This window comes from Herpailurus yagouaroundi, unplaced genomic scaffold (assembly GCF_014898765.1).
Source record: "Herpailurus yagouaroundi ecotype Mexico unplaced genomic scaffold, PumYag 403, whole genome shotgun sequence".
In the NCBI taxonomy this organism is placed as follows: Eukaryota; Metazoa; Chordata; class Mammalia; order Carnivora; family Felidae; genus Herpailurus; species Herpailurus yagouaroundi.
Window position 1 is genome coordinate 2,067,680 of NW_024412620.1, and position 12,984 is coordinate 2,080,663.

Consider the following 12,984-nt stretch of genomic DNA (forward strand, 5'->3'; position numbering starts at 1 on the left):
TTAAGAATGTAAATGAATTCTTTTGCCTGACAGAAAGCCACAGGAAGTCTCTTTACATAGGTTTCTGACACTGTGACCTTCTGATTCCCAGTCCCAGACTCCAGAAAAAAAAAACTAAGTAAGACCAAACGTCAGATCTGGGAAGAGTTTTACCCATTCCCTGCCCTCCAATTCCCCAATCCCAGTTTTCGTAAAGGATTTTATTTGCTAAACAGACACACTGGATTCAAAATCAGAAAACAGAAAGCTAACCAATGCAAAGAAAGCCAGTTGGGCTGTACCACAATCTGTATTCTCTTCCCTCTCCAAAACATGTTGTCTAATGAGTAAAGTAAGAGCGATATATAGAGACGCTGTAGGCATCCACACAGCCGGTAGACAAAGCTTATTTCTCCTTATACATGACTGCAAAGCTTTCTGCTTGCTCTACCTACGTATGCAAGCTTTTTCTGTCCTAGTTGTTTGCGAAATAGACACAGCCCTTCTCCCCCTCCCCGACTCAAGCTCTGGTCACAATACTGGATGTTGAAGAAAATGTTGTTAAAAACACTTGGATTATTAGCACAACCAGAAGTCCTTGATCACTTACTTACTTAGAAATTCGTAGAGGAAGGTGAACTATGAGACTCGCCACTCCTCCAAAGGATAAGAGAAGAAAGTATTTGTGTAACACCAGCAATCACTTTATAACGACATTTAGGAGGCTTTTACGACCTCCACCATCATTTGGCAGCTAGCAAAGATGGCAATCCAGCCACATTCACAGCCCTCCGAATACGGAAGACATCCCAAAGGCAGTCTGGGGGGTACTGAGATGCTTTAAGTTCATGGACAGACCACTAGGAAAAGCACAGAGGAAAGAATCCCAGGAGATCATTTCACAGTTCACAGGAGTATAGCCGAAGACCTTAACAGGAGCTCACATCAGGCTGTTGGCATAGATCGCTGCAGAAAATCATGAGCAACAGCTTTTAGCACAATCTTTCTGGAGCGATGCGTTTGGGGATCGAAACAAATATATTTCTTACTGATTGGGATTATTTCATTACGATGCTACTTGGAATAGACATTGTCCTGGGATAATGAATCATGAGCCCTTGCAAGATGGAAAGGGCTTCAAATAATTACCTTGCCACCAAGGAGGCAGTTGGTCTCCTCGAGGAATAGTGTTATATGGGGGGTGGGAGGGTGTTGCTCTATTGCTGGTGGGTTGGATGGTCATTGGCAACAGGGCTAAACTCAGCCTCGGTTCATAGGAGCCTCTGCAGTTTGTGGGAGCCAGGGCATAGCCCCATCCCTCTAACTGTGGCTACGTCCCTCCTGTGTCCCTGGTACCAGCACCATGGTGGCCAGTGCCTGGAGTTGGCTGATATCAGATGGCCAAGTCATTCTGTCTGCTTGGTAATTCAGGGTCTCTTCCATGGTGGGCACTCTCTGGTGGGCATTAGCATATGATGCAAAGAGCTTTGCACTTCATGCCGCTCCCATGCCCATCCACGTGCCTCCAACCAATCTTTCAATCTTTGTCTATCCAGGCCTCTGTCTATGGCCTAACATCAGGCCTTTTTTCCTTCCATACAAAGTAAAACGTCAGGTACACTGCCCAAAGTTCTGCCTATCGGAAGGACTTTTTTCTTGCCAAGTGGTTTTCAAAGCCAGTCCTTGTAACATACGTACTGTTCACTTTCCCCTTGAACCCACGTGTTGAACCAGCTCATCCATAAATGAAGCTTGGGTTTTTGCCTTCCTCTGCCATGCGGTTCATCAGGTCTGCTCCTACATGGCCCTTCATGAACCGGGGGGCGGGGGGGGGGGGCACTGGTGCAACAATGGCAGCCGAAGCGAGGCCGGGCTGCGCACTTATGCAGCTGGCTGGGGTCCTAAAGCCTTTAGTGAGTCACCGCTCCCAGTTATGATGAATTGCTGCTGGCCTACTGACCTCATGACTTCGTGGATGTAATAGCTCTCAGCTCATGATGGGCAGCTCCAGATGCACACTCATCTGGGGTCCTGGGTTCACGTACTACATCTTTACCAGGGCCCGGTATCATGCCAAGAGTTGTTTTTCCAAAGACACATTGATCTCCCTTGCAGACGGCACGGCTTTGCAAAAGAAGCCCAGGGGACTATGTGACCAAGTTGTGATCCCTCCACTGGGACTGGCCATAAGCCCCACACAGCATCTTTCCCCAACACCTGTACCTCTGATATTAAAAAGGAGGGTTGCTTCCACATCAGCCTGGACGTGCTACGGAGCCCTTCTCTGCTCTGGGCCCCACTCAAAGGGAGAAGCTGTGAAATCCTCATGTAAAATGGAGCCAGGAATTCTTGAAGGGGGCACTTTCACGCATGTACCATATTGCAGCCTGCTTCACCAGTAGAGAGAAGAAAGGGAAAATTACTTGGACAAGGGAGGGCATTTTTTCTCAGAGGAATTTATCTCCTATTTTGAAGAAAAAGAAGGATGATCCCTCCCTGCCCCCAGCAACAATGTGCTGACCACCCCATACAGCGATGAGAACCCGCCAAAACCTCCAACACTGGCTCTTCTCCAATGAACTTTTGTTTAAAATAACCCTCCCCAGTTTCCTCCTGAAACCTAATAAAAGCTGACCTTCCCTTTGTCTCTTTCAACTTGCCTGTGGTTCACCATAGTTTGCTTGTCCTGAATTGCAATTTCTCTCCTATTCCTAAATAAACTCATTGGGCTGGTAAAATAACCTGCCATTTTGTTTTTAAGGTTGACAAAACATTTTATGCCACTTAGTGCGTGGGCTAGAGCGGTATTTCCGGGTGTGCCATGTGCCGTCTCCAGAACCAAAGGTGCCCATCAGGTATGTGCTTCCTTCATTGTGGCAGGAAGTGCAAGCTGTAATATCTTGTCTTTTACTTGGGATGAGATTTTCTGGCAGGACCCTGATCGTTGCACAATATTATTGCTGTGACAGTCCCCAGATCTTCATAAGCTTATGTCCCATTCTCTGAGGCATCTGTGTCTTACCAACGCCTCCAACATGCTAGCCACTTCCTGCTCACATGGCCTGATTAGCACAATATCATCAATAAATAATGGATCGATGTGACATGCTTCAGGATGCCCAGATGGTCCAGATCCCTTTGGACTATGTTATGACAGAGGACAGGGGAGTTAACACAGCCTGGGGACAAAATTGTAAATATGCGTGCTATTTACCCATGTAAATGCAGATGGTCTTTCTTGTTCTGCAAAGGGAGTAGCAAAGGACGCATTCACCACCTCAAGGCTCCATACTATGGGCCTGAGGCCATGTCAATTCTGTTGTGAGAGATAAATAGACACCGAGGCTGGAATTGGGGCCAAAATTTGATTGGGTGTGCAGTAGATTATAGTCACCCTTCAGGGTCCACTAGGTTTCTGCAGAGGCCAGCTATTGAACTGAGTAAGACACCATGGGAAGCTTTAAATCTTTCTTTCTTTCTTTCTTTCTTTTTTTTTTTTAACGTGTATTTATTTTTGAGACAGAGAGACAGCATGAACGGGGGAGGGTCAGAGAAAGGGAGACACAGAATCTGAAACAGGCTCCAGGCTCTGAGCTGTCAGCACAGAGCCCGACGCGGGGCTCGAACTCACGGACCGCGAGATCATGACCTGAGCCGAAGTCAGCTGCTTAACCGACTGAGCCACCCAGGCGCCCCACGGAAGCTTTAAATCTTTAAGTGTGGTATTAATATCAACACCTGCCCCCATGTGCTATCGTCTTGTATTTATCATCTTGTCAGGGAGTGGGACGATTTCAGAGCCTTCTGCTTGACCTTCCCCATTATGACAGTTCTTTCTGCATAAGCTGAAGATCCAGTTGATGAGGGAACATAAGACGAAGCTAACAACAACCGCCCCCCCCCCCACCTCCAGGTGGGATACTGCCTGTCCAAGAACAAAGGAAAGGACGGAAAACAGACAGTCAACTATTGGAGGTCACAGTCCTGCAGGAAGTAAATCTCCATCAGTATAGAAATATCTTAGTAAATTACAAGAAAAAGGTAATCTTATCAATAGCCTAATCTCTAAGAACTCCCTACTGTCTTAATGCTTTAGTAGAGGGAAAAACAACCTTAGCTTGGCAATAGCTAGGCCTCCAGGAATCTGTGAGTCCCCTTTAGCATTTGAAAATCCCTTTAAGCAACTTCCTCTTGACTTTACCTCCCCCAAACACGTCTTCAAGAATTTTTTCTTGGTCGTCAGCTCCAAACCCCACCACCACCCCAAAATGTCATCACAGGGATCCAAGTAACAAGCATGCCAACCCCAATTATCCATTCAGGGGCTGGAGAAATTACCACTTGGCCAGGACCTAACTTACTTACTTACTTACTTTATTACCTATATAGTCCTCCACACTTTTGAGAGTCCCTTTTCCCTGGTATACATTCCCCAAATAAATGACTGCGGGTTTCTTTGGAAAGGACTGATGCAATCATTACTGACCATGATTGCTATGATGTTGCAGGGTTTTGTCTCCGGCGAATCTGGCTGAGTCTGAGTCTGAAAACTGGCTCAGGTCCAGAAAATGGGCGAGAGATCATGACATGCTCTTTGGGCCACCGCCTTTAGTCTCCTTGTCATCCATCCTTCACTTCTAATCGTACAAGCTGAGAAACAGCTTTGTTGGCTGAGTGTCTATTTTGCCTCAAAGAACACTGTGTTCTTTTTTTTTTTTTTAATTTTTTTTAACGTTTTTATTTATTTTTGGGACAGAGAGAGACAGAGCATGAACGAGGGAGGGGCAGAGAGAGGGAGACACAGAATCGGAAACAGGCTCCAGGCTCTGAGCCATCAGCCCAGAGCCTGACGCGGGGCTCGAACTCCCGGACCGCGAGATCGTGACCTGGCTGAAGTCGGATGCTTAACCGACTGCGCCACCCAGGCGCCCCGAACACTGTGTTCTTTTAATCATCCCATCACTCTCTGTGGGTCAGGCCCCTGTGGCTGCCACTCCAACCCTATATTCATCATAATAACTGCATCCATCCGGCCTTTTTGGTTCTGGACCCACCATCACCGTTGGTATCACCAAGCCGAATTTCCTGCCTACTTCTCCTGTCTTCATCCCTGGCTTCTAGAAAGCTCTTGATTGAGCTTTTTGGTGATGCTGGTGTTCTTCTCACTAGCTCATTGCTTTTAGATTTGTGAGTGATGTATTGCCCAGGGCTTCCCAAGGAACAGGATCATCTGTCACGGTAGACAGCCTACAGAATCAGCCTTACAGTGTATCCACTCTAGCATACTGGCTTTTCTGAGCCTCTTCATTTCTTCTTCCACCACCTGCTAAGGCAGTTCTGGCATTTCAGCTTTATCTAGCTTGGGGCATCACTTTTTCCATCCTGCTAGCAGCCATTTGAACAGCATAGTCCTATACCTCCCGGAGGCCCTGCCAGGCGTTAAACCTTGTATCTCTGAATTTGCTCCCAAATCAATATAACCTTCCCTATCCTATCTTGTGTTTCAGCCCTTGCGATCCAGCATTTTCAAAATCCGGTACCATATGAACTCCTCTGACTCTTGCTCGTACCTGCTGACCAGGACTTGTGGCTTCTTTGCGGTCTATTCCCTTTCTAAGGGTCTAACATGGAGCCACTGTTGAAGTGTGCTCAGCCCCACTTCAACAATCCAACACTTAATACCTAACGATCATAGCTTCAGGTTCTCCCGGGAATTCAACCTTTAATCAGTCAATCTAGAATTACCCGGTCGGCACTCATGAGGTAACCTGCCTGATAGACCCCTGCCTTCCCCCAAGGAAAGGTGGCCTTGCCTGACACAGTGCACTCTTTGCTAGAATAACTTCATTGCCCTGCCTCTTGCTTGTAAAGTCTTCCATTTTGCATAGCTCCTCAGAGCGCCTTTCTCTCTGCTAGGATGGTATGCTGCCTGGTTCATGGATCATTCAAAAAAGCCAATTAGATCTTTCAATTTACTCACTTGCATTTTGTTTTTCAATGCCCTTCTTCCATTACCAGGTCCAGAACATCCCGGCTGGGTTATGTTGTGACTTAACCCTAGCCATAAGGCTGGTGACTGGGAGAGGGGATGGTGGAGAGAGTCTTTGAAATGTCTTCAACCAAGATGGAGTGGGAGTAGAGACAAGAGTGCTGGCTCTTAATAAGGAGGTGGGGGGAAGGGCTAACTCTTCAGACTCTGGGGGTTTAGAAGAATCTGGGAGCTATACATTTGGGGGAATCATCCACCCAGATGTCCCATCCCAATTTCCGGGAGCCCCATCTCCTCCAAAAATGTCTCCATTCTCCTTGGATTTAAGCCTCTTTAATGTGCATGAAATAGAAAGGTCAAGTTTAGCTTTCCTTTACAGAGAGATTGTTATGGGACCTGCCCAACCTGCCTGAAATCCTAAGGACCTGATCACAGAGGGGCTCTCAAGGGCAACTTATACTGAAACAAGCAGATGCATTTAGCCTCCAGGCTTATTACACTGGGGTAAGCTCCATAATGATGAGGGATCTCATTCCTATTTAAATTCTGAATAAAGCCTGTTTGTTCACACTATCACCTTTTAAGCCCTACAGTGGAAAAAAAAAAAACTTAATTTGAGAAGGCAAATTATCTTCAGAGATCACTAACCCTAATCTTTCATTCATGTGGGTTTTTTTTAAAAAATGACTTCTCCACAAAGATACCTAAAGAGATGAAGCCTCATTTCGCATTTCAAAAGGGACGATAGAATCCCCAACATTCCTGTGGTTATCTCCTTCTTAGCTGTTCAACTTATGCAGCTGAGGTTTACCTTGAAGGAGAGAAGGAAAGAGCATCCTGTAGCCCACCTACTTTAGCATGGGAGCTTTTCTCTCTGAGAGCCAGACCCATCTGGATCCCCCCCTTCCTCTTTGGAGCACCCAAAGAGTGCTTACTGAGCACCCAGTGACTATCCGGCACAATGCTGGGTACATTAGGCAGAAGGTGGTAAGGCACAGACACAAGATACTGTCCTCAAGGAATGTACTATCTAATTATGGACAGAACGTGAAAGCTCAAATATCAATACAAACATACATTCCAAAAATAATTCTCTCAAAAAAGTGGGGGAGTTAGGAAAGGATCTCATAGAATCATAAATTACCATAGAACTATGAAGTGTAAGGGAAAGTGACCTAACTCAAATCTCTACCTGATGCACAACATCTTCAAAGACATTTTTAAAAAGGAGGCATACCACCTCAGTTTGATTTCCTCCGGTGACAGGTTGCTCACACAAAGCCAATTCCATTTTCAAACACTTCAAATTGTTAGGAAATTCTAGCTGAGAAAAATCTAATTACTTGTAACACCTACCTACTGGTATTGCTTGTACATTCTAGAAGGAAAAATATAGGATTCAATCAACTCCTTTTCTCATTAGCCTTTGAATTAGCCCACTAAAGTCTTCTGTTTGCTCATCTAGATAGTCCCCATTCCTTTGGGTCAAAATCGTACCATATTACTGATGCGAACATTGACCCTTTACTGAATGCCTGTGTCTGCCGGCCCCCTTGCCTGCCATGATCGCCTTTAAGCATTACAATGGCTCCTCAACTCAGTATTACTACTTCCACTGTATAAATAAGAACCTTGGAGCCTCAAGGAAGTGCAAACCCTCCCCTCCTAAGTCTCTCCCTTCTAGGTGAATTGGTTTGTCAGAATATCTTGTAAAGCAGTTGTTGTTATGCAGTGAACTCATAAGAAAAAAAATGAAAGCATTTTAGGAAATTGTGACAATTACCAAAGATGATAAGGTTGTGATGGCGGTGATGAGTAGCCCAGGTCAGGCTGATGTCCAGGGGTACAGCGGTAGGTGGGCAGAGGGAGGCACAAAAAGAGACAGAGAGATTACTTTAATGAGTCCCCAAGTATTTATCAATAATAAATACATCAGACACAATGCTAGGTGTTGAAATGGAAGGTGAACCGAACAGGTATGTGCCTCTCTTCAGGGAGCTTCCAGTCCAGTGGGGGAGAAGGACATTAACCTGATCAGCATCAAAACAAGGACAGGATTATAAACGTTGATAACTATTCAGAAGGAAAAGAACAGGGCTCTGTGAAAGTGGTCCAGGACAGGTCTGGATAGTGTGCCAGCTGGTTGGTTGGCTGCTCTGCTGGGTGAGAAGCCCATCTCCTTGTTCAGAGTGATAGGTTTCAGGTTCAAGTTCAGTCACCTGCTGGTCCCTGCTCCTGCCAACTGGACTGAGAACCCAAGCTGGAGTGCCGAGTGGTGCCCGTCATGAAGTGCCCTCTGGTGTTGAGGAAAGGAAGGGAATGCCTGCAAGGAAGAGAGTTGGGTAAAGAAGGGAGGATGTTAAGTGGGGACTTGTTTTGAAGGTGGGTGGCCCAGTCCTTTACCTGGGCCAAGAAGAAGCCCCCAGGGATCTGTGCTGACAGCTTGGAGAAAAGGTTAAAGGGAGCACCCCCTTGGTATTCAGAGTGCATACCTGCATGCCAGCCAGTAACACAGATAATGAGGCAGAACTGTTCCACTGCTCTGTGTGTTTTATTCATTTACTCTTCACCAAAGCCATATGAGAAGACACCGGTAGGACCCTATTTCACAGGTCTGGAAATGAAGCACAGAGGCTAACTCGACTAAGGTCACATGGCTTATAAGTGGCATAGAACAGAATCCACAGTCCATGTTATTATCCAAGGGGCCCCAGCGGATCTCTTGATCCCAATGGAGGTTCTGGATGTTTCAAATGTGCTTGGCTGAGCTGCTCTTTGCAACATTTGCCTGAGGGCTGATAAAGCGGCCCAAACATTATTTCTCACTCAAGTGACATTCAATGCGGGTTGACAGGGGGCTCTCCCCCCAGGACAACCCCCTCTCAGGAACCGAATTCCCTCCATCTTGCAACACTGCCCTCTTAGCACTTGGTCTTCCACGTTTGCTGAGTCAGGGAAGTGAGGGATGGACAAAGCATACTGGCCTTTAATTTTGTCATCCCAAGAGTGCCACACCACATGTACTTGGCTTGACCTACTCGTGTGGCCTCCGCCTAACTGCAAAGGAGATTGAGGAAAATGTAGAGATGTAGACAATCGGCAGAGCACTGTCCCTGCCATGACGTGGGACTGATCCTTCTCTTGGACCAGCCTGTTCTCAGCTTTCATGCTCTGCTTCTGCCTCAGGAGTTAGGGGCTTCCTTCTACATCATGGTTCCACTGGCAGCAGGGAGAGAGGGGGAAAGTTGGGAAGGCAGTTACTCCACAGCCCAGGGAGAAGTTGCCCCCCATTTAAGAAAGGGGAGGAAAAAATAATTTTTTATTTTTCGCATGTATGGGGGGGGGGGTGGGCAGTGAACCAGAAGAGCCATAGAAACTTGAGCCCCTGAAAATTCCGTCTGGAAACCTCTCCACCCAGGAATGTGTTGTCCACTCTCCTTAAAGAATATGGCCCCCAGGACTTCTTCCTTATGGTATTCACGCCTTCCCCTCGAGTGCGGGGTGAGATGTGACTTATTTTAACTCATAGAACACAGCAAAGTGATGAGAAGTCACTTCTGTGATGAAGATGCATAAGATTGTACCACCCACCTTGCAAGGAGACTCTCCCTTGCTGGCTCTGCTGAGCCCGGCGGCCATGTTGGGAGCTGCTCTGTGGAGAAGGCCATGTGGCAGGGAACAGAGGGCAGCCTTTGGCCTACAGCCAGCAAGAAACTGAGGCTCTCAGTCCAGCAACCCACAAGGACCTGAATCCTGCCAATAATCATGTGAAGTCGAAAGTGGATGCCTCCCCAGTTGAGCTCTCAGTAAGACCAACACCTTGACTGCAGCCTTGCAGAGAACTCAGCCAAGCCACGCTGGGACTCTGAGCTCAAAGAAACCATGAGATAATAAATTTGTGTCGTTTCGGGTTACTGAGCGTATGGCAGTATTGCTATGCAGCCATAGATACTACTTTGGGATCAGCAAAAGCGTGAGAGGGGAGAGCATCAGTTTCCTAGGGCTCCTGTTAATAAAGCACCACAGACTGGGTGGCTAGAAACAACAGAAATATATTCTCTCACAGTTCTGGAGGCTAGAAGTCCAAGATCAAGGTCATGGTGGGCCATGATCCCTCCAAAGCCTCTAAGAGAGAAGTCTCCCTTACCTTTCCCAGCTTCTGGTATTCCCAGGAATTCCTTGACCCGTGGCAGCCCGTCTCCAATCTATACCCCTTCCCTTTTTCGCCAGCCCTGTTGGACGGAAGGCCCATCCTACTTATATGGCTTCATCTTAACGAATTGCATCTTTAATGAACCCTATTTTCAAATAAGGCCGTTCTGAATTACTGGGAGTTAGGGCTTCAACCTATCTCTTTTGCAGACAAAATTCAACCCAATAACAGGAAGCAAAAAGAAAAGGGTTGACAATCAGTGTATCATCTGGAAAACAAACATCTTCATGAGCCTATTGAATATATCAAAGGGTCTACACCTTTAGCACAAGGACTAGTGGCTTTCTAGATGAGGATCTCAGAAACTGCTGGGGGAGAGGACCTTCCCCTGGGTATCACACAGGAAATGCTTGAACCAAGGTCTAATTCCACCTGCTGGAAGCATCCCAGCCCTGAGGACAGCTTCTCCCATGGCTGCCAGGCACAGTTGCACGGCCTGCCTCGTGGCAAGGGATGGACAAGATGACCACCTTACAAACCCTTGCATTACAAGAGGCTCCCATTCCATGGTCTGGTGTTGTATCTCTAGCCTGTCCTGGGTTGAGGCAAGGGCCACTTTCTCTGCCGCAGATACGAGAACTGCCCACAAGCTAACGTACTTTTTCAACCATGGGCCGATGCTGCCACCTTGTGGCCGAAGGACTCTATGTCTAGGGTGGCCAGGTAAATTATTGCTCACACGAGGACACTTCTGAAAGTGAAAGTTATTGTGTTGGGACAGCGGTGTAAATGGGGACTGTCCCAGGCAAACCGGGACATATGGAATGTGAAAGAAGAAGGGGACATGCGGGGCTCTCTAGACGCAGAAAGAAAAGAGATCTCCTTCTATGTTGCCTATGGACACAACGTGCCCCAAACACATTTAAAGTTCTGTCCTAAGTTTAAAGGTTATATTTTAAATCAGTAGAGAAACAAAAGCCCAGAAAGGGCCTCGTGTGTGTGTGTGTGTGTGTGTGTGTGGTGACCATAGTTTCAAAACGTCTGTATTACTCAGAAATATAAAAGTAAAATTTCTGTTTTACAATTGCATTCTGTTCTGGATGCCAACTTGTATTGAGAGCAGGGACGAGGTGACACTGGCAGCATGCTGTAACCTGATGACTAATGGTAACTTAACCTGTCTCATTTTCAGACCTGTGGGTAAAGCAGTCAAGTCAAAGCTCAGACTCCTAACAGCTTGGAAGGATCATCCCTTCCCGGGATGCGTTCTGGGTGCAGTGAGATTGCTCCGATATCTCCTGGGCCCCAACAGCTTCTGCTAAGACAGCCTTATCCTGCCTGATGGTGAAGGCACGACTGGCCTGATCTGGACCATGGGCATCAGAGTGACATCTGCCACCCACACCCTGGCCCTTGCCATTGCCTCTGGTGATACGAGGCCCACATTCGAGTTTCCTCATTTAGAGCCCAGGTCTCTTCTGGTCTGTCAGCCCTCCCATTCTTCACGAGCGCCAGAAAACTGGAGGCTGGGTTCTCTCCGATAAGCTGTGGGTGGGGGGAGGGCCTGGGCACCTGACCCAGGCATTGCGATGGACCCCGTCTTGGATCACATCAGGCTGGCATCTCATCGGCAAACCCTTTCTCTGCCAGGCCTGTAGTTTCCCCAAGCTCTACCCAGCTTGTCCCGAATACCAGCCCCGGAAATTCTCAGATTCTCCAAATCTATCCGGCTGTTTTATCTACCCACCTCCTGCCAGCCACCCCCTTTGTCAATGTTCCCTTCTGGGGCGAGGAAGGGAGTCAAACATTTCGGGTGACCCTTCACCCTCTCTCTTCCCTCTCACACCCAGCTCCTGCTCCCAGCACCAGGGGGACCTTTTCCCTTCCCATGTGGTGGGAACTTCACTCTCATTATATTCCTTCTTCCTCTCTGATCAGTGATCTATTTTGTGATTAGCTCTCTAAGCTCAGGCTACCTGAAACTTTCCCAGCTTTTTTTTTTTTTTTCACTTTCTCAACATAGCCTGGAGAACCAAACAGTAGCTCCTCCGTGCCTGATGGTTCTTCTCTCCCCTTGAAGCTGTGGGTGCCATTAATTCAACGGGATGGGAGCCAAAGTCTAACCAGAGTCTAGGCAGCCACCAGGTATAGTATCTCCAAAAATACTGTCCTAGTCCAGTGAGAATTTTGCATTTGATAAGTGTCTTCAAATAATAAGTACAGGAAGAATCGTCTTAGCTAGCAATTTGGAAAATAGATTGTTCCAATTCAACTTGTTGACATTAATTCTAGACGGATCAATTAATTGAACAGCTGGAGAAAAATCAAATCATTTGTTTAAACTAACGGAAAATAGAAACGGGTATTTGTCTATCTCTTAAGGAGTAATTTTCTAAGCTTTAAAATCATGGAAGAAATAAAATAGGAAAAAAGAAATAAAAATACTTTAAAAAAATCTGTCCTGCCCCCCCAACAGCAATTTACATAAATAACCAGGAGAACGAGATTTGGAAAACATTTCTAGAACAGGGAAGAATCAAGGGATATTACATATGGAATATAAAAGAAACCGTTATTGCTTCATCGTAACGTAAACTGGTGCCTTTAGAAAGGAATTTGTCAGGGGTCAGGGAGCCTGGTGGCTCAGTCGGTTAAGCGATCAAGTGTCCAACTTCAGCTCAGGGCACCATCTTGTGGTCTGTGAGTTCAAGCCTCACGTTGGGCTCTGTGCTGACAGCTCAGAGCCTGGAGCCTGCTTTGGATTCTGGGTGTGTGTCTCTCTCTGCCCCTCTCCGGCTCTCTCTCAAAAATAAATAAACTAGAAAGAAGAAAGAAAGAAAGAAAGAAAGAAAGAAAGAAAGAA